This window comes from Pseudophryne corroboree, unplaced genomic scaffold (assembly GCF_028390025.1).
Source record: "Pseudophryne corroboree isolate aPseCor3 unplaced genomic scaffold, aPseCor3.hap2 scaffold_1357, whole genome shotgun sequence".
Lineage (NCBI taxonomy): Eukaryota > Metazoa > Chordata > Amphibia > Anura > Myobatrachidae > Pseudophryne > Pseudophryne corroboree.
The window spans coordinates 119,504-145,652 of NW_026967983.1; the positions used below are offsets into that span (position 1 = coordinate 119,504).

Consider the following 26,149-nt stretch of genomic DNA (forward strand, 5'->3'; position numbering starts at 1 on the left):
ACTTTGCGAAAAGTGCCTACTGACAAAGGCTAATAAGCATACATCTAGAACGTTTCCTAGAAAAACATTAAAAAATCAATAATCTGGAGAGTTTTTGTAAGATGTTTCTTCCATCAACTAACGAATAAACACATTGGTACTTTCCCATGATGAGTGAGTGCTTCAGGATCTCTTGCACTTACATGTGCAGCAGAGTACTGCAATGGAAGCATGCTGGACCCATAACCCAGAGGTAGGCAGATTGAAACTATCCTTTGCTATATGCATTTTTTTGTTAATTTAAGTAATCAAAACTGGGATTGATATTTTTGCTCTTTTATTTTTACTTAAAGTACAATAACTTTTACCATTTTAATTTGTTTTAATAGTATATTGACAGTATAGTTTTCTTTCAAAAATCCACTTAATTTTCTTTACCCTGTTATTAAAATGGTAATTGACAAAAAAAACTACATTGTCACCAGAAGAGCAATACAAAATGTACAAGTGATATATTAAAATCATCTTTCCAGCTTGAATTTCAATGATGCATTGGGGCAACAATTTTGTGAGAAACATCTTCAAGTAGTGGTGATCTTTAAGTAGACAAGTCAAATTTCATACCCCCTGTTATTGTGTAGGGTACCTGGCCTTCTCTGATGTTATCAGAGTTAGATTTGATTCAGTGATTTTATAAAAAAAGCTAGGAAGCACAATTTAGCAGTGGGTTGCAGAGAAAAAAAATATGCTGGCAGAAAAATCCAATTGAGTGATTAAACAGCTCTTTATTTTCTGGCTTTATTTTTATGCTAACAAATTTGTTCTCTGAAAAGTGTCCACAAAGCCAAGTCTCTGATTAACACCTTTGTAAGGATGGTTTTTCACCTATTACTAAATTAAACTTGCTTCATTGGAAAGGCAGCAAGATGCATCCTCATTTCAATGTCTACTGAAATAATACAAGTTGACACCAGGAAACATTAACGCCACTGCATCCTTGCTGTTTTCTCATGTGGAAGTCTGTTTAATATGAAAACAAGGTGATATCTAATTAGCACACAGGTAAGGAATTAAGAAAATCTTTATTTAAGGGTGAAGATGTTTCTCACAAAATCGTTGCCCCAATGCATCATTGAAATTCAAGCTGGAAAGATGATTTTAATATATCACTTGTACATTTTGTATTGCTCTTCTGGTGACAATGTAGTTTGTTTTTGTCAATTACCATTTTAATAATAGGGTAAAGAAAATGAAGTGGATTTTTGAAAGAAAACAATACTGTCAATATACTATTAAAACAAATTAAAATGGTAAAAGTTATTGTACTTTAAGTAAAAATAAAAGAGCCAAAATATCAATCCCAGTTTTGGATTACTTTAATTAAAAAAAAAAAAGCATACAGCAGAGGATAGTTTCAATCTGCCTACCTCTGGGTTATGAGCCCAGCATGCTTCCATTGCTGTACTCTGCTGCACATGTAAGTGCAAGAGATCCTGAAGCACTCACTCATCATGGGAAAGTACCAATGTGTTTCTTCGTTGGTTGATGGAAGAAACATCTTACAAAAACTCTCCAGATTATTGACTTTTTAAAGTTTTTCTAGGAAACGTTTTAGATGAATGCTTATTAGCCCTTGTCAGTATATACTTTTGCAATGTGTTTCTGTGGCGCAATCAGTTAGTGTGTACGGCTATTAACCAAAAGGTTGGTGGTTCAATCCCACCCAGGTACGTAATTGACCTTGTTATCAGATTTTGGTGATCTTTAAGTAGACAAGTCAAAATTTCAAACCCCCTGTTATGGTGTAGGGTACCTGGCCTTCTCTGATGTAATCAGAGTTAGATTTGATTCAGTGATTTATAAAAACAGCTAGGAAGCACAATTTAGCAGTGGGTTGTAGAGAAAAAGAAATATGCTGGCAGAAAAATCCAATTGAGTGATTAAACAGCTCTTCATTTTCTGGCTTTATTTTTATGCTAACAAATTTGTTCTCTGAAAAGTGTCCACAAAGTAAAGTCTCTGATTAACACCTTTGTAGGGATGGTTTTTCACCTATTACTAAATTAAACTTGCTTCATTGGAAAGGCAGCAAGATGCATCCTCATTTCAATGTCTACTGAAATAATACAGGTTGACACCAGGAAACATTAACGCCACTGCATCCTTGCTGCTTTCTCATGTGGAAGTCTGTTTAATGTGAAAACAAGGTGATATCTAATTAGCACACAGGTAAGGAATTAAGAAAATCTTTATTTAAGGGTGAAGATGTTTCTCACAAAATCGTTGCCCCAATGCATCATTGAAATTCAAGCTGGAAAGATGATTTTAATATATCACTTGTACATTTTGTATTGCTCTTCTGGTGACAATGTAGTTTGTTTTTGTCAATTACCATTTTAATAATAGGGTAAAGAAAATGAAGTGGATTTTTGAAAGAAAACAATACTGTCAATATACTATTAAAACAAATTAAAATGGTAAGAGTTATTGTACTTTAAGTAAAAATAAAAGAGCCAAAATATCAATCCCAGTTTTGGATTACTTTAATTAACAAAAAAAAATGCATATAGCAGAGGATAGTTTCAATCTGCCTACCTCTGGGTTATGGGCCCAGCATGCTTCCATTGCTGTACTCTGCTGCACACGTACGTGCAAGAGATCCTGAAGCACTCACTCATCATGGGAAAGTACCAATGTGTTTCTTCGTTGGTTGATAGAAGAAACATCTTAAAAAAACTCTCCAGATTATTGACTTTTTTAAGTTTTTCTAGGAAACGTTTTAGATGAATGCTTATCAGCATTTGTCAGTATATACTTTTGCAAAGTGTCTCTGTGGCGCAATCGGTTAGTGTGTTTGGCTATTAACCGAAAGGTTGGTGGTTCAATCCCACCCAGGGACCTAATTTCCCTTGTTATCAGATTTTGGTGATCTTTAAGTAGACAAGTCAAAATTTCAAACCCCCTGTTACGGTGTAGGGTACCTGGCCTTCTCTGATGTAATCAGAGTTAGATTTGATTCAGTGATTTTATAAAAACAGCTAGGAAGCACAATTTAGCAGTGGGTTGCAGAGAAAAAAAATATGCTGGCAGAAAAATCCAATTGAGTGATTAAACAGCTCTTCATTTTCTGGCTTTATTTTTATGCTAACAAATTTGTTCTCTGAAAAGTGTCCACAAAGCCAAGTCTCTGATTAACACCTTTGTAAGGATGGTTTTTCACCTATTACTAAATTAAACTTGCTTCATTGGAAAGGCAGCAAGATGCATCCTCATTTCAATGTCTACTGAAATAATACAAGTTGACACCAGGAAACATTAACGCCACTGCATCCTTGCTGCTTTCTCATGTGGAAGTCTGTTTAATATGAAATCAAGGTGATATCTAATTAGCACACAGGTAAGGAATTAAGAAAATCTTTATTTAAGGGTGAAGATGTTTCTCACAAAATCGTTGCCCCAATGCATCATTGAAATTCAAGCTGGAAAGATGATTTTAATATATCACTTGTACATTTTGTATTGCTCTTCTGGTGACAATGTAGTTTGTTTTTGTCAATTACCATTTTAATAATAGGGTAAAGAAAATGAAGTGGATTTTTGAAAGAAAACAATACTGTCAATATACTATTAAAACAAATTAAAATGGTAAAAGTTATTGTACTTAAAGTAAAAATAAAAGAGCCAAAATATCAATCCCAGTTTTGGAATACTTTAATTAACAAACAAAAAAATGCATATAGCAGAGGATAGTTTCAATCTGCCTACCTCTGGGTTATGGGCCCAGCATGCTTCCATTGCTGTACTCTGCTGCACATGTAAGTGCAAGAGATCCTGAAGCACTCACTCATCATGGGAAAGTACCAATGTGTTTCTTCGTTGGTTGATAGAAGAAACATCTTACAAAAACTCTCCAGATTATTGACTTTATTAAGTTTTTCTAGGAAACGTTTTAGATGAATGCTTATTAGCCTTTGTCAGTATGTACTGTTTGCAAAGTGTCTCTGTGGCGCAATCAGTTAGTGTGTACGGCTATTAACCAAAAGGTTGGTGGTTCAATCCCACCCAGGGACGTAATTGACCTTGTTATCAGATTTTGGTGATATTTAAGAAGACAAGTCAAAATTTCAAACCCCCTCTTATTGTGTAGGGTACCTGGCCTTCTCTGATGTAATCAGAGTTAGATTTGATTCAGTGATTTTATAAAAACAGCTAGGAAGCACAATTTAGCAGTGGTTTGCAGAGAAAAAAAATATGCTGGCAGAAAATCCAATTGAGTGATTAAACAGCTCTTAATTTTCTTGCTTTATTTTTATGCTAACAAATTTGTTCTCTGAAAAGTGTCCACAAAGCCAAGTCTCTGATTAACACCTTTGTAGGGATGGTTTTTCACCTATTACTAAATTAAACTTGCTTCATTGGAAAGGCAGCAAGATGCATCCTCATTTCAATGTCTACTGAAATAATACAGGTTGACACCAGGAAACATTAACGCCACTGCATCCTTGCTGCTTTCTCATGTGGAAGTCTGTTTAATGTGAAAACAAGGTGATATCTAATTAGCACACAGGTAAGGAATTACGAAAATCTTTATTTAAGGGTGAAGATGTTTCTCACAAAATTGTTGCCCCAATGCATCATTGAAATTCAAGCTGGAAAGATGATTTTAATATATCACTTGTACATTTTGTATTGCTCTTCTGGTGACAATGTAGTTTTTTTTGTCAATTACCATTTTAATAACAGGGTAAAGAAAATTAAGTGGATTTTTGAAAGAAAACTATACTGTCAATATACTATTAAAACAAATTAAAATGGTAAAAGTTATTGTACTTAAAGTAAAAATAAAAGAGCAAAAATATCAATCCCAGTTTTGATTACTTAAATTAACAAAAAAAATGCATATTGCAAAGGATAGTTTCAATCTGCCTACCTCTGGGTTATGGGTCCAGCATGCTTCCATTGCAGTACTCTGCTGCACATGTAAGTGCAAGAGATCCTGAAGCACTCACTCATCATGGGAAAGTACCAATGTGTTTATTCATTAGTTGATGGAAGAAACATCTTACAAAAACTCTCCAGATTATTGATTTTTTAATGTTTTTCTAGGAAACGTTCCAGATGTATGCTTATTAGCCTTTGTCAGTAGGCACTTTTTGCAAAGTGTCTCTGTGGCGCAATCGGTTAGTGTGATTGGCTATTAACCGAAAGGTTGGTGGTTCAATCCCACCCAGGGACCTAATTTCCCTTGTTATCAGATTTTGGTGATCTTTAAGTAGACAAGTCAAAATTTCAAACCCCCTGTTACGGTGTAGGGTACCTGGCCTTCTCTGATGTAATCAGAGTTAGATTTGATTCAGTGATTTTATAAAAACAGCTAGGAAGCACAATTTAGCAGTGGGTTGCAGAGAAAAAAAATATGCTGGCAGAAAAATCCAATTGAGTGATTAAACAGCTCTTCATTTTCTGGCTTTATTTTTATGCTAACAAATTTGTTCCCTGAAAAGTGTCCACAAAGCCAAGTCTCTGATTAACACCTTTGTAAGGATGGTTTTTCACCTATTACTAAATTAAACTTGCTTCATTGGAAAGGCAGCAAGATGCATCCTCATTTCAATGTCTACTGAAATAATACAAGTTGACACCAGGAAACATTAACGCCACTGCATCCTTGCTGCTTTCTCATGTGGAAGTCTGTTTAATATGAAAACAAGGTGATATCTAATTAGCACACAGGTAAGGAATTAAGAAAATCTTTATTTAAGGGTGAAGATGTTTCTCACAAAATCGTTGCCCCAATGCATCATTGAAATTCAAGCTGGAAAGATGATTTTAATATATCACTTGTACATTTTGTATTGCTCTTCTGGTGACAATGTAGTTTGTTTTTGTCAATTACCATTTTAATAATAGGGTAAAGAAAATGAAGTGGATTTTTGAAAGAAAATAATACTGTCAATATACTATTAAAACAAATTAAAATGGTAAAAGTTATTGTACTTTAAGTAAAAATAAAAGAGCCAAAATATCAATCCCAGTTTTGGATTACTTTAATTAACAAAAAAAAATGCATATAGCAGAAGATAGTTTCAATCTGCCTACCTCTGGGTTATGGGCCCAGCATGCTTCCATTGCTGTACTCTGCTGCACATGTAAGTGCAAGAGATCCTGAAGCACTCACTCATCATGGGAAAGTACCAATGTGTTTCTTCGTTGGTTGATGGAAGAAACATCTTACAAAAACTCTCCAGATTATTGACTTTTTAAAGTTTTTCTAGGAAACGTTTTAGATGAATGCTTATTAGCCTTTGTCAGTATGTACTTTTGCAAAGTGTCTCTGTGGCGCAATCAGTTAGTATGTACGGCTATTAACCAAAAGGTTGGTGGTTCAATCCCACCCAGGGACCTAATTGACCTTGTTATCAGATTTTGGTGATTTTTAAGTAGACAAGTCAAAATTTCAAACCCCCTGTTATGGTGTAGGGTACCTGGCCTTCTCTGATGTAATCAGAGTTAGATTTGATTCAGTGATTTTATAAAAACAGCTAGGAAGCACAATTTAGCAGTGGTTTGCAGAGAAAAAAAATATGCTGGCAGAAAAATCCAATTGAGTGATTAAACAGCTCTTTATTTTCTGGCTTTATTTTTATGCTAACAAATTTGTTCTCTGAAAAGTGTCCACAAAGCCAAGTCTCTGATTAACACCTTTGTAAGGATGGTTTTTCACCTATTACTAAATTAAACTTGCTTCATTGGAAAGGCAGCAAGATGCATCCTCATTTCAATGTCTACTGAAATAATACAGGTTGACACCAGGAAACATTAACGCCACTGCATCCTTGCTGCTTTCTCATGTGGAAGTCTGTTTAATGTGAAAACAAGGTGATATCTAATTAGCACACAGGTAAGGAATTAAGAAAATCTTTATTTAAGGGTGAAGATGTTTCTCACAAAATCGTTGCCCCAATGCATCATTGAAATTCAAGCTGGAAAGATGATTTTAATATATCACTTGTACATTTTGTATTGCTCTTCTGGTGACAATGTAGTTTGTTTTTGTCAATTACCATTTTAATAATAGGGTAAAGAAAATTAAGTGGATTTTTGAAAGAAAACAATACTGTCAATATACTATTAAAACAAATTAAAATGGTAAAAGTTATTGTACTTTAAGTAAAAATAAAAGAGCCAAAATATCAATCCCAGTTTTGGATTACTTTAATTAACAAACAAAAAAATGCATATAGCAGAGGATAGTTTCAATCTGCCTACCTCTGGGTTATGGGCCCAGCATGCTTCCATTGCTGTACTCTGCTGCACATGTAAGTGCAAGAGATCCTGAAGCACTCACTCATCATGGGAAAGTACCAATGTGTTTCTTCGTTGGTTGATAGAAGAAACATCTTACAAAAACTCTCCAGATTATTGACTTTTTTAAGTTTTTCTAGGAAACGTTTTAGATGAATGCTTATTAGCATTTGTCAGTATGTACTTTTGCAAAGTGTCTCTGTGGCGCAATCAGTTAGTGTGTACGGCTATTAACCAAAAGGTTGGTGGTTCAATCCCACCCAGGGACGTACTTGACCTTGTTATCAGATTTTGGTGATCTTTAAGTAGACAAGTCAAATTTCATACCCCCTGTTATGGTGTAGGGTACCTGGCCTTCTCTGATGTAATCAGAGTTAGATTTGATTAAGTGATTTTATAAAAACATCTAGGAAGCACAATTTAGCAGTGGGTTGCAGAGAAAAAGAAATATGCTGGCAAAAAAATCAAATTGCGTGATTAAACAGCTCTTCATTTTCTGGCTTTATTTTTATGCTAACAAATTTGTTCTCTGAAAAGTGTCCACAAAGCCAAGTCTCTGATTAACACCTTTGTAGGGATGGTTTTTCACCTATTACTAAATTAAACTTGCTTCATTGGAAAGGCAGCAAGATGTATCCTCATTTCAATGTCTACTGAAATAATACAGGTTGACACCAGGAAACATTAACGCCACTGCATCCTTGCTGCTTTCTCATGTGGAAGTCTGTTTAATGTGAAAACAAGGTGATATCTAATTAGCACACAGGTAAGGAATTAAGAAAATCTTTATTTAAGGGTGAAGATGTTTCTCACAAAATTGTTGACCCAATGCATCATTGAAATTCAAGCTGGAAAGATGATTTTAATATATCACTTGTACATTTTGTATTGCTCTTCTGGTGACAATGTAGTTTGTTTTTGTCAATTACCATTTTAATAATAGGGTAAAGAAAATGAAGTGGATTTTTGAAAGAAAACAATACTGTCAATATACTATTAAAACAAATTAAAATGGTAAAAGTTATTGTACTTTAAGTAAAAATAAAAGAGACAAAATATCAATCCCAGTTTTGGATTACTTTAATTAACAAAAAAAAATGCATATAGCAGAGGATAGTTTCAATCTGCCTACCTCTGGGTTATGGGCCCAGCATGCTTCCATTGCAGTACTCTGCTGCACATGTAAGTGCAAGAGATCCTGAAGCACTCACTCATCATGGGAAAGTACCAATGTGTTTCTTCGTTGGTTGATGGAAGAAACATCTTACAAAAACTCTCCAGATTATTGACTTTTTAAAGTTTTTCTAGGAAACGTTTTAGATGAATGCTTATTAGCCTTTGTCAGTATGGACTTTTGCAAAGTGTCTCTGTGGCGCAATCAGTTAGTATGTACGGCTATTAACCATAAGGTTGGTGGTTCAATCCCACCCAGGGACCTAATTGACCTTGTTATCAGATTTTGGTGAACTTTAAGTAGACAAGTCAAATTTCATACCCCCTGTTATTGTGTAGGGTACCTGGCCTTCTCTGATGTTATCAGAGTTAGATTTGATTCAGTGATTTTATAAAAAAAGCTAGGAAGCACAATTTAGCAGTGGGTTGCAGAGAAAAAAAATATGCTGGCAGAAAAATCCAATTGAGTGATTAAACAGCTCTTTATTTTCTGGCTTTATTTTTATGCTAACAAATTTGTTCTCTGAAAAGTGTCCACAAAGCCAAGTCTCTGATTAACACCTTTGTAAGGATGGTTTTTCACCTATTACTAAATTAAACTTGCTTCATTGGAAAGGCAGCAAGATGCATCCTCATTTCAATGTCTACTGAAATAATACAGGTTGACACCAGGAAACATTAACGCCACTGCATCCTTGCTGCTTTCTCATGTGGAAGTCTGTTTAATGTGAAAACAAGGTGATATCTAATTAGCACACAGGTAAGGAATTAAGAAAATCTTTATTTAAGGGTGAAGATGTTTCTCACAAAATCGTTGCCCCAATGCATCATTGAAATTCAAGCTGGAAAGATGATTTTAATATATCACTTGTACAGTTTGTATTGCTCTTCTGGTGACAATGTAGTTTGTTTTTGTCAATTACCATTTTAATAATAGGGTAAAGAAAATGAAGTGGATTTTTGAAAGAAAACAATACTGTCAATATACTATTAAAACAAATTAAAATGGTAAAAGTTATTGTACTTTAAGTAAAAATAAAAGAGCCAAAATATCAATCCCAGTTTTGGAATACTTTAATTAACAAACAAAAAAATGCATATAGCAGAGGATAGTTTCAATCTGCCTACCTCTGGGTTATGGGCCCAGCATGCTTCCATTGCTGTACTCTGCTGCACATGTAAGTGCAAGAGATCCTGAAGCACTCACTCATCATGGGAAAGTACCAATGTGTTTCTTCGTTGGTTGATAGAAGAAACATCTTACAAAAACTCTCCAGATTATTGACTTTATTAAGTTTTTCTAGGAAACGTTTTAGATGAATGCTTATTAGCCTTTGTCAGTATGTACTTTTGCAAAGTGTCTCTGTGGCGCAATCAGTTAGTGTGTACGGCTATTAACCAAAAGGTTGGTGGTTCAATCCCACCCAGGGACGTAATTGACCTTGTTATCAGATTTTGGTGATATTTAAGTAGACAAGTCAAAATTTCAAACCCCCTCTTATTGTGTAGGGTACCTGGCCTTCTCTGATGTAATCAGAGTTAGATTTGATTCAGTGATTTTATAAAAACAGCTAGGAAGCACAATTTAGCAGTGGTTTGCAGAGAAAAAAAATATGCTGGCATAAAAATCAAATTGCGTGATTAAACAGCTCTTAATTTTCTTGCTTTATTTTTATGCTAACAAATTTGTTCTCTGAAAAGTGTCCACAAAGCCAAGTCTCTGATTAACACCTTTGTAGGGATGGTTTTTCACCTATTACTAAATTAAACTTGCTTCATTGGAAAGGCAGCAAGATGCATCCTCATTTCAATGTCTACTGAAATAATACAGGTTGACACCAGGAAACATTAACGCCACTGCATCCTTGCTGCTTTCTCATGTGGAAGTCTGTTTAATGTGAAAACAAGGTGATATCTAATTAGCACACAGGTAAGGAATTACGAAAATCTTTATTTAAGGGTGAAGATGTTTCTCACAAAATTGTTGCCCCAATGCATCATTGAAATTCAAGCTGGAAAGATGATTTTAATATATCACTTGTACATTTTGTATTGCTCTTCTGGTGACAATGTAGTTTTTTTTGTCAATTACCATTTTAATAACAGGGTAAAGAAAATTAAGTGGATTTTTGAAAGAAAACTATACTGTCAATATACTATTAAAACAAATTAAAATGGTAAAAGTTATTGTACTTTAAGTAAAAATAAAAGAGCAAAAATATCAATCCCAGTTTTGATTACTTAAATTAACAAAAAAAATGCATATAGCAAAGGATAGTTTCAATCTGCCTACCTCTGGGTTATGGGTCCAGCATGCTTCCATTGCAGTACTCTGCTGCACATGTAAGTGCAAGAGATCCTGAAGCACTCACTCATCATGGGAAAGTACCAATGTGTTTATTCGTTAGTTGATGGAAGAAACATCTTACAAAAACTCTCCAGATTATTGATTTTTTAATGTTTTTCTAGGAAACGTTCTAGATGTATGCTTATTAGCCTTTGTCAGTAGGCACTTTTTGCAAAGTGTCTCTGTGGCGCAATCGGTTAGTGTGTTCGGCTATTAACCGAAAGGTTGGTGGTTCAATCCCACCCAGGGACCTAATTAAACTTGTGATCAGATTTTGGTGATATTTAAGTAGACAAGTCAAAATTTCAAACCCCCTCTTATGGTGTAGGGTACATGGCCTTCTCTGATGTAATCAGAGTTAGATTTGATTCAGTGATTTTATAAAAAAAACAGCTAGGAAGCACAATTTAGCAGTGGGTTGCAGAGAAAAAAAATATGCTGGCAGAAAAATCCAATCGAGTGATTAAACAGCTCTTCATTTTCTGGCTTTATTTTTATGCTAACAAATTTGTTCTCTGAAAAGTGTCCACAAAGCCAAGTCTCTGATTAACACCTTTGTAAGGATGGTTTTTCACCTATTACTAAATTAAACTTGCTTCATTGGAAAGGCAGCAAGATGCATCCTCATTTCAATGTCTACTGAAATAATACAAGTTGACACCAGGAAACATTAACGCCACTGCTTCCTTGCTGCTTTCTCATGTGGAAGTCTGTTTAATGTGAAAACAAGGTGATATCTAATTAGCACACAGGTAAGGAATTAAGAAAATCTTTATTTAAGGGTGAAGATGTTTCTCACAAATTTGTTGACCCAATGCATCATTGAAATTCAAGCTGGAAAGATGATTTTAATATATCACTTGTACATTTTGTATTGCTCTTCTGGTGACAATGTAGTTTGTTTTTGTCAATTACCATTTTAATAATAGGGTAAAGAAAATGAAGTGGATTTTTGAAAGAAAACAATACTGTCAATATACTATTAAAACAAATTAAAATGGTAAAAGTTATTGTACTTTAAGTAAAAATAAAAGAGACAAAATATCAATCCCAGTTTTGGATTACTTTAATTAACAAAAAAAAATGCATATAGCAGAGGATAGTTTCAATCTGCCTACCTCTGGGTTATGGGCCCATCATGCTTCCATTGCAGTACTCTGCTGCACATGTAAGTGCAAGAGATCCTGAAGCACTCACTCATCATGGGAAAGTACCAATGTGTTTCTTCGTTGGTTGATGGAAGAAACATCTTACAAAAACTCTCCAGATTATTGACTTTTTAAAGTTTTTCTAGGAAACGTTTTAGATGAATGCTTATTAGCCTTTGTCAGTATGGACTTTTGCAAAATGTCTCTGTGGCGCAATCAGTTAGTATGTACGGCTATTAACCATAAGGTTGGTGGTTCAATCCCACCCAGGGACCTAATTTCCCTTGTTATCAGATTTTGGTGATCTTTAAGTAGACAAGTCAAAATTTCAAACCCCCTGTTACGGTGTAGGGTACCTGGCCTTCTCTGATGTAATCAGAGTTAGATTTGATTCAGTGATTTTATAAAAACAGCTAGGAAGCACAATTTAGCAGTGGGTTGCAGAGAAAAAAAATATGCTGGCAGAAAAATCCAATTGAGTGATTAAACAGCTCTTCATTTTCTGGCTTTATTTTTATGCTAACAAATTTGTTCTCTGAAAAGTGTCCACAAAGCCAAGTCTCTGATTAACACCTTTGTAAGGATGGTTTTTCACCTATTACTAAATTAAACTTGCTTCATTGGAAAGGCAGCAAGATGCATCCTCATTTCAATGTCTACTGAAATAATACAAGTTGACACCAGGAAACATTAACGCCACTGCATCCTTGCTGCTTTCTCATGTGGAAGTCTGTTTAATATGAAAACAAGGTGATATCTAATTAGCACACAGGTAAGGAATTAAGAAAATCTTTATTTAAGGGTGAAGATGTTTCTCACAAAATCGTTGCCCCAATGCATCATTGAAATTCAAGCTGGAAAGATGATTTTAATATATCACTTGTACATTTTGTATTGCTCTTCTGGTGACAATGTAGTTTGTTTTTGTCAATTACCATTTTAATAATAGGGTAAAGAAAATGAAGTGGATTTTTGAAAGAAAACAATACTGTCAATATACTATTAAAACAAATTAAAATGGTAAAAGTTGTTGTACTTTAAGTAAAAATAAAAGAGCCAAAATATCAATCCCAGTTTTGGATTACTTTAATTAACAAAAAAAAATGCATATAGCAGAAGATAGTTTCAATCTGCCTACCTCTGGGTTATGGGCCCAGCATGCTTCCATTGCTGTACTCTGCTGCACATGTAAGTGCAAGAGATCCTGAAGCACTCACTCATCATGGGAAAGTACCAATGTGTTTCTTCGTTGGTTGATGGAAGAAACATCTTACAAAAACTCTCCAGATTATTGACTTTTTAAAGTTTTTCTAGGAAACGTTTTAGATGAATGCTTATTAGCCTTTGTCAGTATGTACTTTTGCAAAGTGTCTCTGTGGCGCAATCAGTTAGTATGTACGGCTATTAACCAAAAGGTTGGTGGTTCAATCCCACCCAGGGACCTAATTGACCTTGTTATCAGATTTTGGTGATTTCTAAGTAGACAAGTCAAAATTTCAAACCCCCTGTTATGGTGTAGGGTACCTGGCCTTCTCTGATGTAATCAGAGTTAGATTTGATTCAGTGATTTTATAAAAACAGCTAGGAAGCACAATTTAGCAGTGGTTTGCAGAGAAAAAAAATATGCTGGCAGAAAACTCCAATTGAGTGATTAAACAGCTCTTTATTTTCTGGCTTTATTTTTATGCTAACAAATTTGTTCTCTGAAAAGTGTCCACAAAGCCAAGTCTCTGATTAACACCTTTGTAAGGATGGTTTTTCACCTATTACTAAATTAAACTTGCTTCATTGGAAAGGCAGCAAGATGCATCCTCATTTCAATGTCTACTGAAATAATACAGGTTGACACCAGGAAACATTAACGCCACTGCATCCTTGCTGCTTTCTCATGTGGAAGTCTGTTTAATGTGAAAACAAGGTGATATCTAATTAGCACACAGGTAAGGAATTAAGAAAATCTTTATTTAAGGGTGAAGATGTTTCTCACAAAATCGTTGCCCCAATGCATCATTGAAATTCAAGCTGGAAAGATGATTTTAATATATCACTTGTACATTTTGTATTGCTCTTCTGGTGACAATGTAGTTTGTTTTTGTCAATTACCATTTTAATAATAGGGTAAAGAAAATTAAGTGGATTTTTGAAAGAAAACAATACTGTCAATATACTATTAAAACAAATTAAAATGGTAAAAGTTATTGTACTTTAAGTAAAAATAAAAGAGCCAAAATATCAATCCCAGTTTTGGATTACTTTAATTAACAAACAAAAAAATGCATATAGCAGAGGATAGTTTCAATCTGCCTACCTCTGGGTTATGGGCCCAGCATGCTTCCATTGCTGTACTCTGCTGCACATGTAAGTGCAAGAGATCCTGAAGCACTCACTCATCATGGGAAAGTACCAATGTGTTTCTTCATTGGTTGATAGAAGAAACATCTTACAAAAACTCTCCAGATTATTGACTTTTTTAAGTTTTTCTAGGAAACGTTTTAGATGAATGCTTATTAGCATTTGTCAGTATGGACTTTTGCAAAGTGTCTCTGTGGCGCAATCAGTTAGTGTGTACGGCTATTAATCAAAAGGTTGGTGGTTCAATTCCACCCAGGGACGTACTAGACCTTGTTATCAGATTTTGGTGATCTTTAAGTAGACAAGTCAAATTTCATACCCCCTGTTATGGTGTAGGGTACCTGGCCTTCTCTGATGTAATCAGAGTTAGATTTGATTCAGTGATTTTATAAAAACATCTAGGAAGCACAATTTAGCAGTGGGATGCAGAGAAAAAGAAATATGCTGGCAAAAAAATCAAATTGCGTGATTAAACAGCTCTTCATTTTCTGGCTTTATTTTTATGCTAACAAATTTGTTCTCTGAAAAGTGTCCACAAAGCCAAGTCTCTGATTAACACCTTTGTAGGGATGGTTTTTCACCTATTACTAAATTAAACTTGCTTCATTGGAAAGGCAGCAAGATGTATCCTCATTTCAATGTCTACTGAAATAATACAGGTTGACACCAGGAAACATTAACGCCACTGCATCCTTGCTGCTTTCTCATGTGGAAGTCTGTTTAATGTGAAAACAAGGTGATATCTAATTAGCACACAGGTAAGGAATTAAGAAAATCTTTATTTAAGGGTGAAGATGTTTCTCACAAAATTGTTGACCCAATGCATCATTGAAATTCAAGCTGGAAAGATGATTTTAATATATCACTTGTACATTTTGTATTGCTCTTCTGGTGACAATGTAGTTTGTTTTTGTCAATTACCATTTTAATAATAGGGTAAAGAAAATGAAGTGGATTTTTGAAAGAAAACAATACTGTCAATATACTATTAAAACAAATTAAAATGGTAAAAGTTATTGTACTTTAAGTAAAAATGAAAGAGACAAAATATCAATCCCAGTTTTGGATTACTTTAATTAACAAAAAAAAAATGCATATAGCAGAGGATAGTTTCAATCTGCCTACCTCTGGGTTATGGGCCCAGCATGCTTCCATTGCAGTACTCTGCTGCACATGTAAGTGCAAGAGATCCTGAAGCACTCACTCATCATGGGAAAGTACCAATGTGTTTCTTCGTTGGTTGATGGAAGAAACATCTTACAAAAACTCTCCAGATTATTGACTTTTTAAAGTTTTTCTAGGAAACGTTTTAGATGAATGCTTATTAGCCTTTGTCAGTATGGACTTTCGCAAAGTGTCTCTGTGGCGCAATCAGTTAGTATGTACGGCTATTAACCATAAGGTTGGTGGTTCAATCCCACCCAGGGACCTAATTGACCTTGTTATCAGATTTTGGTGAACTTTAAGTAGACAAGTCAAAATTTCAAACTCCCTGTTATGGTGTAGGGTACCTGGCCTTCTCTGATGTAATCAGAGTTAGATTTGATTCAGTGATTTTATAAAAACAGCTAGGAAGCACAATTTAGCAGTGGGTTGCAGAGAAAAAAAATATGCTGGCAGAAAAATCCAATTGAGTGATTAAACAGCTCTTCATTTTCTGGCTTTATTTTTATGCTAACAAATTTGTTCTCTGAAAAGTGTCCACAAAGCCAAGTCTCTGATTAACACCTTTGTAAGGATGGTTTTTCACCTATTACTAAATTAAACTTTCTTCATTGGAAAGGCAGCAAGATGCATCCTCATTTCAATGGTAAGTCAACCTTCTTGCCCTATGTTCCCTGTCAACGGATGAAGACGCATCATTATCTACCGCAGTCATTTTGGCCCAATAGATATGCAAGAAGTTTAGATTCCCCTTTCTTTGCAGGTAGAGGAAGGAAAAGGAAGAGGTCTGTAGCCTCTTCAAGATCGCAGGACCAGAGATTGTCCTCTGCTTCTGCCAAATCCACTGCATGACACTGGGGCTTTCTTGCAGGAGCCCACACCAGTGGGGGCACGTCTAAAACTCTTCAGTCAGTTCTGGATTCATTCGGACCTGGACTCGTGGGTTTTACAAATAGTGTCCCAAGGGTACAAACTGGGGTTTCAAGACGTTCCCCCTCACCGATTGTTCAAATTGGCCTTATTCAGCAGGGAGAAGGTTTTTATTCAAGCCTCTTCGTGGTCCCGAAGCCGGACGGCTCAGTCAGACCAATCTTAAATCTGAAATCCCTCAATTTCTTCCTAAAGAAATTCAATTTCAAGATGGAATTTCTCAGGGCAGTGATCTCCAGTCCGGAGGACGGAGATTTCATGGTTTTGGTAGACATAAAGGATGCCTACTTACATGTTCCCATTTAGCCACTGCCTCAAGCTACCTAAGGTTTGCAATTCAGGATTGTCATTACCAATTTCAGACATTGCCGTTTGGTCTGTCCACGGCTCCGAGGATTTTCACCAGGGTGATGGCGGAAATTATGGTTCTCCTTCGCAAGCAAGGAGTCACAATTATCCCGTACTTGGATGATCTCCTGATAAAGGCGAGATCCAGGGACCAGTTGGTGCAAAACATTGCACTCTCCCTGACAGTTCTTCAACAACATGGTTGGCTCCTAAACTTGCCAAAATCGCAGTTGGTCCCAATGACGCGGTTGTTGTTTTTGGGAGTCATACTGTTAGGCGCCAGGGTCCGCTTGATGGTCTGCGCGGCCCGGCGCCTAGCAACTAGAGACGCCGTGCACGTACAGCCGCCGGCTCCCTAGCAACGCTAGACGCCGGGCGCGCTGAGCCGCACGGACCCTAGCAACGGGGACGCCACTGGCGGACCGCGTTCCCCGTTGCTAGGCTTTAGGAAATTAAGATATTCACCTGATCTCTGGCCGTGCAGCAAGGCAGCTGCACGGCATTTATTCTAATCAGCCTTTAGCAGCTGATTGGAGGACTCCTTGTTAAATACACTCCCAGGGCTTCTCACAGACGCCGGTAATAGCTTCCTGCATGCTGCCTTTGTTTGCTGAGAGTCTGTTTCCAGTCCTGCTGTATCCGGTCATTCCAGTCCGCAGAAGTCCGGTATTCGGGAGTTGTCATCTCATCCCAAGAGGTCGTTTGGTTCCCTGGAGTCCTGACTGATCACCGTTTTATATCCAGTGGTGTTCGTGAGTTGCGGCTCTGCCGTGTGTTGCGGCTCAGCCGCTTTACCTTTTATATTTTGTGTTTGGAGCATTTGCGGAGGGTTCCGCTTCCACAAGTCCTCTCTGGTACTTGGCGGTGCCGGGTAGGAGAATTGGACAAGTGGATATTTTGGTTGTCCTTTTTCCTGGCGGTTTCTCCGCACATATTATAGTTTTGAGTTTGCTTAGCCCCTGGCCTGGTTGTTTAGTTAGAGGGCCTCTTGTTATCACCCTGTCTCAGGTTTCCCTTTGTCTCTCATTAAGACCGGGGGGCATCGAAGTTGGGCAGACATAATCCGCCCTTCAAACGCGGCTGCCAAGGGCTCAAGAAACCATAGTCTCGCAGGGGATTTCTGACAACACGGGTGAGACAACAGAGTTAGGGCGCAAGGGGCTATTTTCCTGTCCTGCTCCCTTCCCCAGCATTCCGTTCCAGTGCTCCAGTCCTTGCCATAAGATCTTCTCTGACCAGAGTGCTGGAATCATAACATTATTACCGGCCATACCAAAACTTAAAATTAAACGGGGTTTAATTTTTTCTCATTCAGTTTTGTGAGAGTTTATCGGCCTCATGAATCCAACAGGTTTAGGGCCAAATCCTGGTCAGCTCTTAGTCAGCCAGATTCAAGAACTTACTCAGATGGTTCAGGATCTTTCTCTTCGGGTGAAGTCGCAGGAAGATCTTTTGCGAGCTTCCCCAAGGGTAGTCCATGAACCAAAGATGCATTTGCCTGACCGTTTTTCTGGTGATAGAAAAGAGTTTTTTTAATTTTAAAGAATCCTGTAAACTTTATTTTCGTTTAAGACCGACTTCCTCGGGTACTGAATCTCAGCGGGTCGGGTTTATTATTTCTTTGCTCCAGGGGGATCCTCAGACCTGGGCATTTGGTTTAAGAGCAGAGGATCCGGCATTGTTGTCAATTGACGCTTTTTTTGAGTCTTTAGGGCTCTTGTATGATGACCCTGATAGAGAGGCGTCCGCTGAAAGTCAGTTGCGCGCTCTCAGACAGGGTAGAAATCCTGCAGAGGTTTATTGTACGGAGTTTCGCCGTTGGTCGAACGACTGTGGCTGGAATGACCCAGCCCTGCGCAGTCAGTTTCGCCTCGGCTTATCAGAGTCTATAAAAGACAGTCTCCTTCAGTACCCCGCTCCTGAGACTCTCGATAAACTCATGGAGCTTTCTATTAAGATTGATCGTCGTCTCAGAGAGCGGAGGGCTGAAAAAGGAGCACCTGTAAGGTCAAGTCCGTGTGTATATTCCATTCCTGAAGACGTAGAGGAGACCATGCAGATGGGTCTCTCCCGGCTGTCTCCTGAAGAAAGAGCCAGAAGGCAAAATTCTGGTCTTTGTCTGTACTGTGGGGGTAAGGGACATTTTGCTCGTAATTGTCCGAACAAGTCGGGAAACGCTTTGACCAGGTGAATTGTGAGGGGGTTCACCTAGGTCTGCAGCTTATCTCCTCGAATAACTCCCTTTTAGTCCCAGTTAAAGTTTCCTTTGGCAGCCTCAGTTCTTTGGTGTCGGCTTTTGTTGACAGTGGAGCTGCAGGAAACTTTATGGATTTAACTTGGGCTAAGGCCTTAGGCATTCCTCAGTTACCTTTGGGTAGGTGTGTCACCATGCATGGCTTAGATGGGAGTCCGCTGTCTAATGGGATTATTTCTCTCCGTACACCCCCTGTACTACTTACAGTAGGAGCTCTACATTCCGAGAAAATCGAGTTCTTTCTTACACATTGCCCAGCAGTTCCAGTTGTTCTGGGTCACCCTTGGCTGGCCTTTCATAATCCCACCATTGATTGGCGGTTGGGGGAGATTTCACATTGGGGTACTTTTTGTGATAAGGAATGTATCACGTTTCCAGTCAGAGTAGCAGCTATCATTCCAGAACTCATTCCGGTGGAATACCAGGAGTTTGCTGATGTTTTCTCCAAAGGCAATGCGGACATTCTGCCTCCCCATCGGCCTTATGATTGTGCTATTGAGTTAATTCCTGGTGCCGCATTGCCAAAGGGAAGATTATATGCATTATCCGGGCCAGAAACTGCGGCTATGAATGATTATGTAAAGGAGAGCCTTGAGAAAGGATTTATTAGACCATCAAAATCTCCTTTAAGTGCAGGCTTCTTCTTTGTGGAGAAAAAGGATGGCTCGCTTAGACCTTGCATTGATTTTAGAGCCCTGAATAAGATCTCAGTTAAAAACACCTATCCTTTGCCGTTGATTTCTGTACTCTTTGATCAGTTACGTTCTGCTGTGATTTTTTCTAAAATTGACCTTAGAGGAGCGTACAACCTCATCCGAATTAAATCTGGAGATGAGTGGAAAACGGCCTTCAGTACTCAGTCGGGTCACTACGAATACCTGGTGATGCCGTTCGGCCTGTCCAATGCTCCGGCAGTTTTTCAAGACCTCATTAACGATGTGCTCCGTGACTTCCTAGGGAAATTCGTGGTCGTTTACTTAGACGACATCCTGATTTTTTCTAAATCAATGGAACAACATGTTACCCAGGTGCGTCTGGTTCTTCAAAAGTTATGTGAGAATCATTTATATGCCAAGCTGGAGAAGTGTGAGTTTCATGTCACGGAAGTATCTTTTTTAGGGTACATAATTTCCCCTCAGGGATTTTCCATGGAACCAAAGAAACTCCAGGCCATCCTTAGTTGGGCGCAACCCACCAATTTAAAAGCAATTAAGCGTTTTTTAGGGTTTGCGAATTATTATAGGAGGTTCATTCATTCTTTTTCTGACCTGGTTGCTCCCATTGTAGCTCTGACAAAGAAAGGAGCGGATCCTACCAACTGGTCGCGTGAAGCTGAGTTGTCCTTCCGGGCCTTGAAACAAGCCTTTGTCTCGGCTCCAGTCCTCAGACATCCTAATCCGGAATTGCCCTTTGTGGTGGAGGTTGATGCCTCGGAGGTTGGAGTGGGGGCTATCCTTTCTCAAAAGGATCCGGAGTCTCTGGAGTTACATCCTTGTGCCTTTATGTCCAGGAAATTCTCCTCCGCTGAATCCAACTATGACGTTGGTAATCGGGAGTTACTGGCGGTAAAATGGGCTTTCGAGGAGTGGAGGCATTGGCTGGAGGGAGCAAAACATACTATTTCGGTATTGACTGACCATAAGAACCTGCAATAGATTGAATCAGCTAAGCGGCTTAATGCCCGGCAGGCACGTTGGGCATTATTTTTTACGCGTTTCAAATTTATAATCACTTTCAGGCCTGGTTCCAAGAATACTAAGGCTGATGCCCTGTCACATAGCTTTCTTCCGGTTCACAATAACAATCCTGTTACCCCCATACTTCCATCTTCGGTCATCTGGGCGGGCCTCACACAAGATTTATTTACCCAGTTAAAACAGCTTCAACACCAAGCTCCTAGAATTACTCCTGCTGGTCGTCTTTACGTCCCTGAGTTTTTGAGAGTTACTGTTTTAACGGAATTCCATGATAACAAAGTTTCAGGGCATCCAGGAGTCTCTAAGACATTGGAGTTAGTCTCTCGCTCAGTATGGTGGCCTGGTCTTTCTAAAGACGTCAAGGAATTTGTTTATTCATGTCAGGTTTGTGCACAGCATAAGGTTCCCCGTTCCTTGCCCATCGGGCAACTTATGCCCTTAAATGTTCCTCTCAGGCCGTGGTCTCATATTTCCATGGATTTTGTGGTTGACCTTCCCCTTTCAGCCGGATTCCGAGTCATATGGGTGGTAGTGGACCGTTTTAGTAAAATGGCTCATTTTATTGCTCTTCCCCGATTGCCTTCTGCCCAAGGGTTGGCAGTTTTGTTTCTCCGCCATGTATTCAGGCTTCATGGGTTGCCTACTGATATTGTTTCTGATCGGGGTCCACAATTCATCGCACAATTCTGGAAATGTTTTTGTGCCTCATTGAAGATGAAATTGTCGTTAACATCCGGTTACCACCCACAATCCAACGGGCAAACCGAACGAGTTAACCAATCATTGAAACAATATTTGCGCTTGTATTCAGCCAAACTCCAGAATGATTGGTCCGAGTTTCTTCCGTTGGCTGAATTTGCTTACAATAATTCTTGTCATTCCTCCACTAAAGAGTCTCCATTCTTTTCAGTTTTTGGTTTTCACCCCAGAGCTAATTCTTTTTTTCATCATTCCTCAGTCTCCTCGCTTACCTTAACCTCCCATCTCAGAGCCATTTGGAAAAAGGTGCACCTTGCTCTCAGAAAAGCGGCCTTTCGAGAGAAGAAATTTTCTGACAGGCTCCGACGTCCTTGCACTTTTAAGGTGGGAGATAGGGTGTGGTTGTCGACTCGCAACATCAGGCTTCGACAATCCTCAGCTAGACTGGGACCCAAATTTATTGGGCCATTTCTTATTATTAAAAGAGTCAACCCAGTTGCCTTTCGGTTACGTTTACCAAGATCTCTCAGGATTGGAAATACGTTTCATTGTTCCCTGTTGAAACAATACGTTTCTTCCAGTAGATTTCCTCGGAAGATCTCTCAGGGTAGATCTCCAGTGGATGTACAGGGACAACAGGAGTTCTTGGTAGAGAAGGTTCTCGATTCCAAATTGTCCCGGGATCGGCTGTATTTTCTGGTTCCCTGGAAAGGCTATGGTCCGGAGGAAAGGTCTTGGGTCCTGGATAAGGATCTTCATGCCCCGAGGCTCAAGAGGGCATTTTTTCGGGAATTTCCTCAGAAACCTGGCTTTAGGGGTTCCTTGACCCCTCCTCAAGGGGGGGGTACTGTTAGGCGCCGGGGTCCGCTTGATGGTCTGCGCGGCCCGGCGCCTAGCAACTAGAGATGCCGTGCACGTACAGCCGCCGGCTCCCTAGCAACGCTAGACGCCGGGCGCGCTGAGCCGCACGGACCCTAGCAACGGGGACGCCACTGGTGGACCGCGTTCCCCGTTGCTAGGCTTTAGGAAATTAAGATATTCACCTGTTCTCTGGCCGTGCAGCAAGGCAGCTGCACGGCATTTATTCTAATCAGCCTTTAGCAGCTGATTGGAGGACTCCTTGTTAAATACACTCCCAGGGCTTCTCACAGATGCCGGTAATAGCTTCCTGCATGCTGCCTTTGTTTGCTGAGAGTCTGTTTCCAGTCCTGCTGTATCCGGTCATTCCAGTCCGCAGAAGTCCGGTATTCGGGAGTTGTCATCTCATCCCAAGAGGTCGTTTGGTTCCCTGGAGTCCTGACTGATCACCGTTTTATATCCAGTGGTGTTCGTGAGTTGCGGCTCTGCCGTGTGTTGCGGCTCAGCCGCTTTACCTTTTATATTTTGTGTTTGGAGCATTTGCGGAGGGTTCCGCTTCCACAAGTCCTCTCTGGTACTCGGCGGTGCCGGGTAGGAGAATTGGACAAGTGGATATTTTGGTTGTCCTTTTTCCTGGCGGTTTCTCCACACATATTATAGTTTTGAGTTTGCTTAGCCCCTGGCCTGGTTGTTTAGTTAGAGGGCCTCTTGTTATCACCCTGTCTCGGGTTTCCCTTTGTCTCTCATTAAGACCGGGGGGCATCGAAGTTGGGCAGACATAATCCGCCCTTCAAACGCGGCTGCCAAGGGCTCAAGAAACCATAGTCTCGCAGGGGATTTCTGACAACACGGGTGAGACAACAGAGTTAGGGCGCCAGGGGCTATTTTCCTGTCCTGCTCCCTTCCCCAGCATTCCGTTCCAGTGCTCCGGTCCTTGCCATAAGATCTTCTCTGACTAGAGTGCTGGAATCATAACACATACTGGACACAGAAGAGGTTTTCTTCCAGTGGAAAGGCTATGGAGTTCCAGAGTCTGGTCAAACAAATTCTGAAACCAGCAAGAGTGTTAATCCATCAATGCATTCAGTTGCTGGGGAAGATGGTTGTGGCCTACGAGGCCATTCAGTTTGGCAGGTTCCATGCCAGAGTGTTCCAGTGGGACCTGTTGGACAATTGGTCCGGATCCCACCTACACATGCACCGGAGGATAATCCTGTCTTCCAAGACCAGAATCTCACTCCATTGGTGGCTGCACAGTTCTCACCTCCTAGAGGGGCGATGGTTCGGGATCCAGGACTGGATCCTAGGGACCACAGATGCAACCCTCCGAGGCTGGGGAGCAGTCACACAGGGGGAAAACGTCCAAGGAAGATGGTCAAGTCAGGAAAGTTGTCTCCACATAAATGTTCTGGAGTTAAGGGCCATTTAATAACTGCAGACACAGTACACACTGGGACGGGTGCCCAGCATCCTCAACAGACTAAGAGAAAAGGATTTACCGGTAGGTATTAAAATCCTAGTTTCTCTAAAGTCCTAGAGGATGCTGGGGACTCCGTAAGGACCATGGGGATAGACGGGCTCCACAGAGTTCATGATCTTCACTGAGGTAGCGCACAGCACTGCAGCTGTGCGCCATTGCTCCCATACACCTCACATACTCCGGTCACTGTAAGGGTGCAGGGCGCAGGGGGGGCGCCCTGGGCAGCAATATAAACCTCTTTTTGGCAAAAATATAACATATATACAGCTGGGCACTGTATATATGTATGAGCCCCCACCAATTTTACAGTTTAAGCGGGACAGAAGCCCGCCGCCGAGGGGGCGGGGCTTCTCCCTCAGCACTCACCAGCGCCATTTTTTCTCCTCAGCACCGCTGAGAGGAAGCTCCCCGGACTCTCCCCTGCTTATACCACGGTAGAGAAGAGGGTTGAAAAGAGAGGGGGGGCACATAATTCGGCGCAAATTACATACAGCAGCGCTACTGGACAAACATTAAGTTACTGTGTTATTCCTGGGTTATATAGCGCTGGGGAGTGTGCTGGCATACTCTCTCTCTGTCTCTCCAAAGGGCCTTGTGGGGAAACTGTCTTCAGAAAAAGTATTCCCTGTGTGTGTGGTGTGTCGGTACACGTGTGTCGACATGTCTGAGGAAGAAGGCTATATTAGAGAGGAGCGGGAGCAAATGAATGTGGTGTCTCCGCTGACACCTGATTGGATGGATATGTGGAATGTTTTAAATGCTAGTGTAAACTCATTGTACAAAAGATTAGACAAGGCTGAAGCTTTGGGACAGTCAGGGACTCAACCCATGCCTGATCCTATGTTGCAGGGACTGTCAGGGTCTCATAAGCGCCCACTATCCCAGATTGTTGACACAGATACCGACACGGATTCTGACTCCAGTGTCGATTACGATGATGCAAAGTTACAGCCAAAATTGGCAAAATCCATTCGATATATGATTATGGCAATAAAAGATGTTTTGCACATCACAGAGGAACCCCCTGTCCCTGACAAGAGGGTACATATGTACAAGGGAAAGAAGCCTGAGGTAACCTTTGAGGGGGTCACACGAGCTGAACGAGTTATGTGAAAAAGCTTGGGAATCTCCAGATAAAAGACTGCAGATTTCCAAAAGGATTCTTATGGCGTATCCTTTTCCATCAACGGATAGGTTACGATGGAAATCCTCCCGTAGGATGGACAAAGCATTAACACGCACAGCTACAGTTGGAAAATCAAATTTTTTACCTTATGTTCCCTCACAGCATAAGAAAGCTCCGCATTATCAAATGCAGTCCTTTCGGTCACAAAGAAACAAGAAAGTGCGAGGTGCGTCCTTTCTTGCCAGAGGTAGGGGCAGAGGAATAAAGCTGCACAACACAGCTAGTTCCCAGGAACAGAAGTCCTCCCCGGCCTCTACAAAATCTACCTCATGACGCTGGGGCTCCACTGGCAGAGTCCGGCCCATGTGATGTCATGCAGCTGCTCTGACCACGCCTCCTGTTTCTCCGTTGCCGACCCCATTTTGAAACCGTGCCCCCGCACCGCTCCATCTCCGACTTGGAAATGGAGTGTTGTTGACCCCCCTCCCCCCCCCCCTTCACCGATTCACAGGCAGAGGTGATCGCATTATCTGCGGGGTGCCGCAGAAAATGCAGGCGGATGCGTATGCTCTTAGCAGTTTTTGCAGTTGGATTGCGATCCAACCTGAATCAGGCCCCATTACCTATCACAATGCACTGCGGGTAGTACAAAATGGGGTTAATATAGGAGAAAAAACCCCAGAGCTGTGCTCCTTAACTGTCCCTGGTGGCTAGTGGAGCGACTGCCCAGTAATCAGTGTCCACGCCAGTGCGCACACGGCCCGCCCCCATCAGCGGCCTCGTGATCCCGGAGGGCGGTGTGTGTGTGACTGACCTTAGGAAGAAACCGGAGCCTCCGCTGCAGTGACCCAGCAACCGGGGCACGGGAGTATACTGCGCCACTGGGAGTGATGGAGCTGCAGTAAAGAGGTCTATTAGACCTAGCCTGCTGCAGCCCTTGTAGATTCTTATAAAAAAAGTTATTATTTTCTTGCCAAAATTAATAGCTAAGAATAGGCTGCCTGAGGCAGCCCCCTGTTAAGTGGCCTGCTACTGAAGGCACCAACTACAAACTGAGCTCCCTGTTCATGGAAGCGAGGTTATAGAGGAGGGGGCGCTGAGCATCTTGGGAACAGTCAAAAGCTTTGAGCCTGTGGGTGCCTCAGATCAAGATCCTACTCTGGTGTACATACAATGTGAATCCTTGTGGAGTCCAGTGTACCCCACAGAAGAAATGAATGCGTCACACCCATTGGCAGCAACATTAGAATAGCTGCTGATGGGCACAATTGAGAAAGGAAGGGGGGAAA

General features: G+C 40.1%; 1 non-coding gene across 1 annotated transcript; it reads left to right on the top strand.

Moving 5' to 3' along the window:
* The first annotated feature begins 10,982 nt into the window (after nucleotides 1-10,982).
* On the top strand, nucleotides 10,983-11,056 carry TRNAN-AUU (transfer RNA asparagine (anticodon AUU)). The gene has a single exon. It is a non-coding gene; the product is annotated as a tRNA-Asn (tRNA).
* The last annotated feature ends 15,093 nt before the right edge of the window (nucleotides 11,057-26,149 follow it).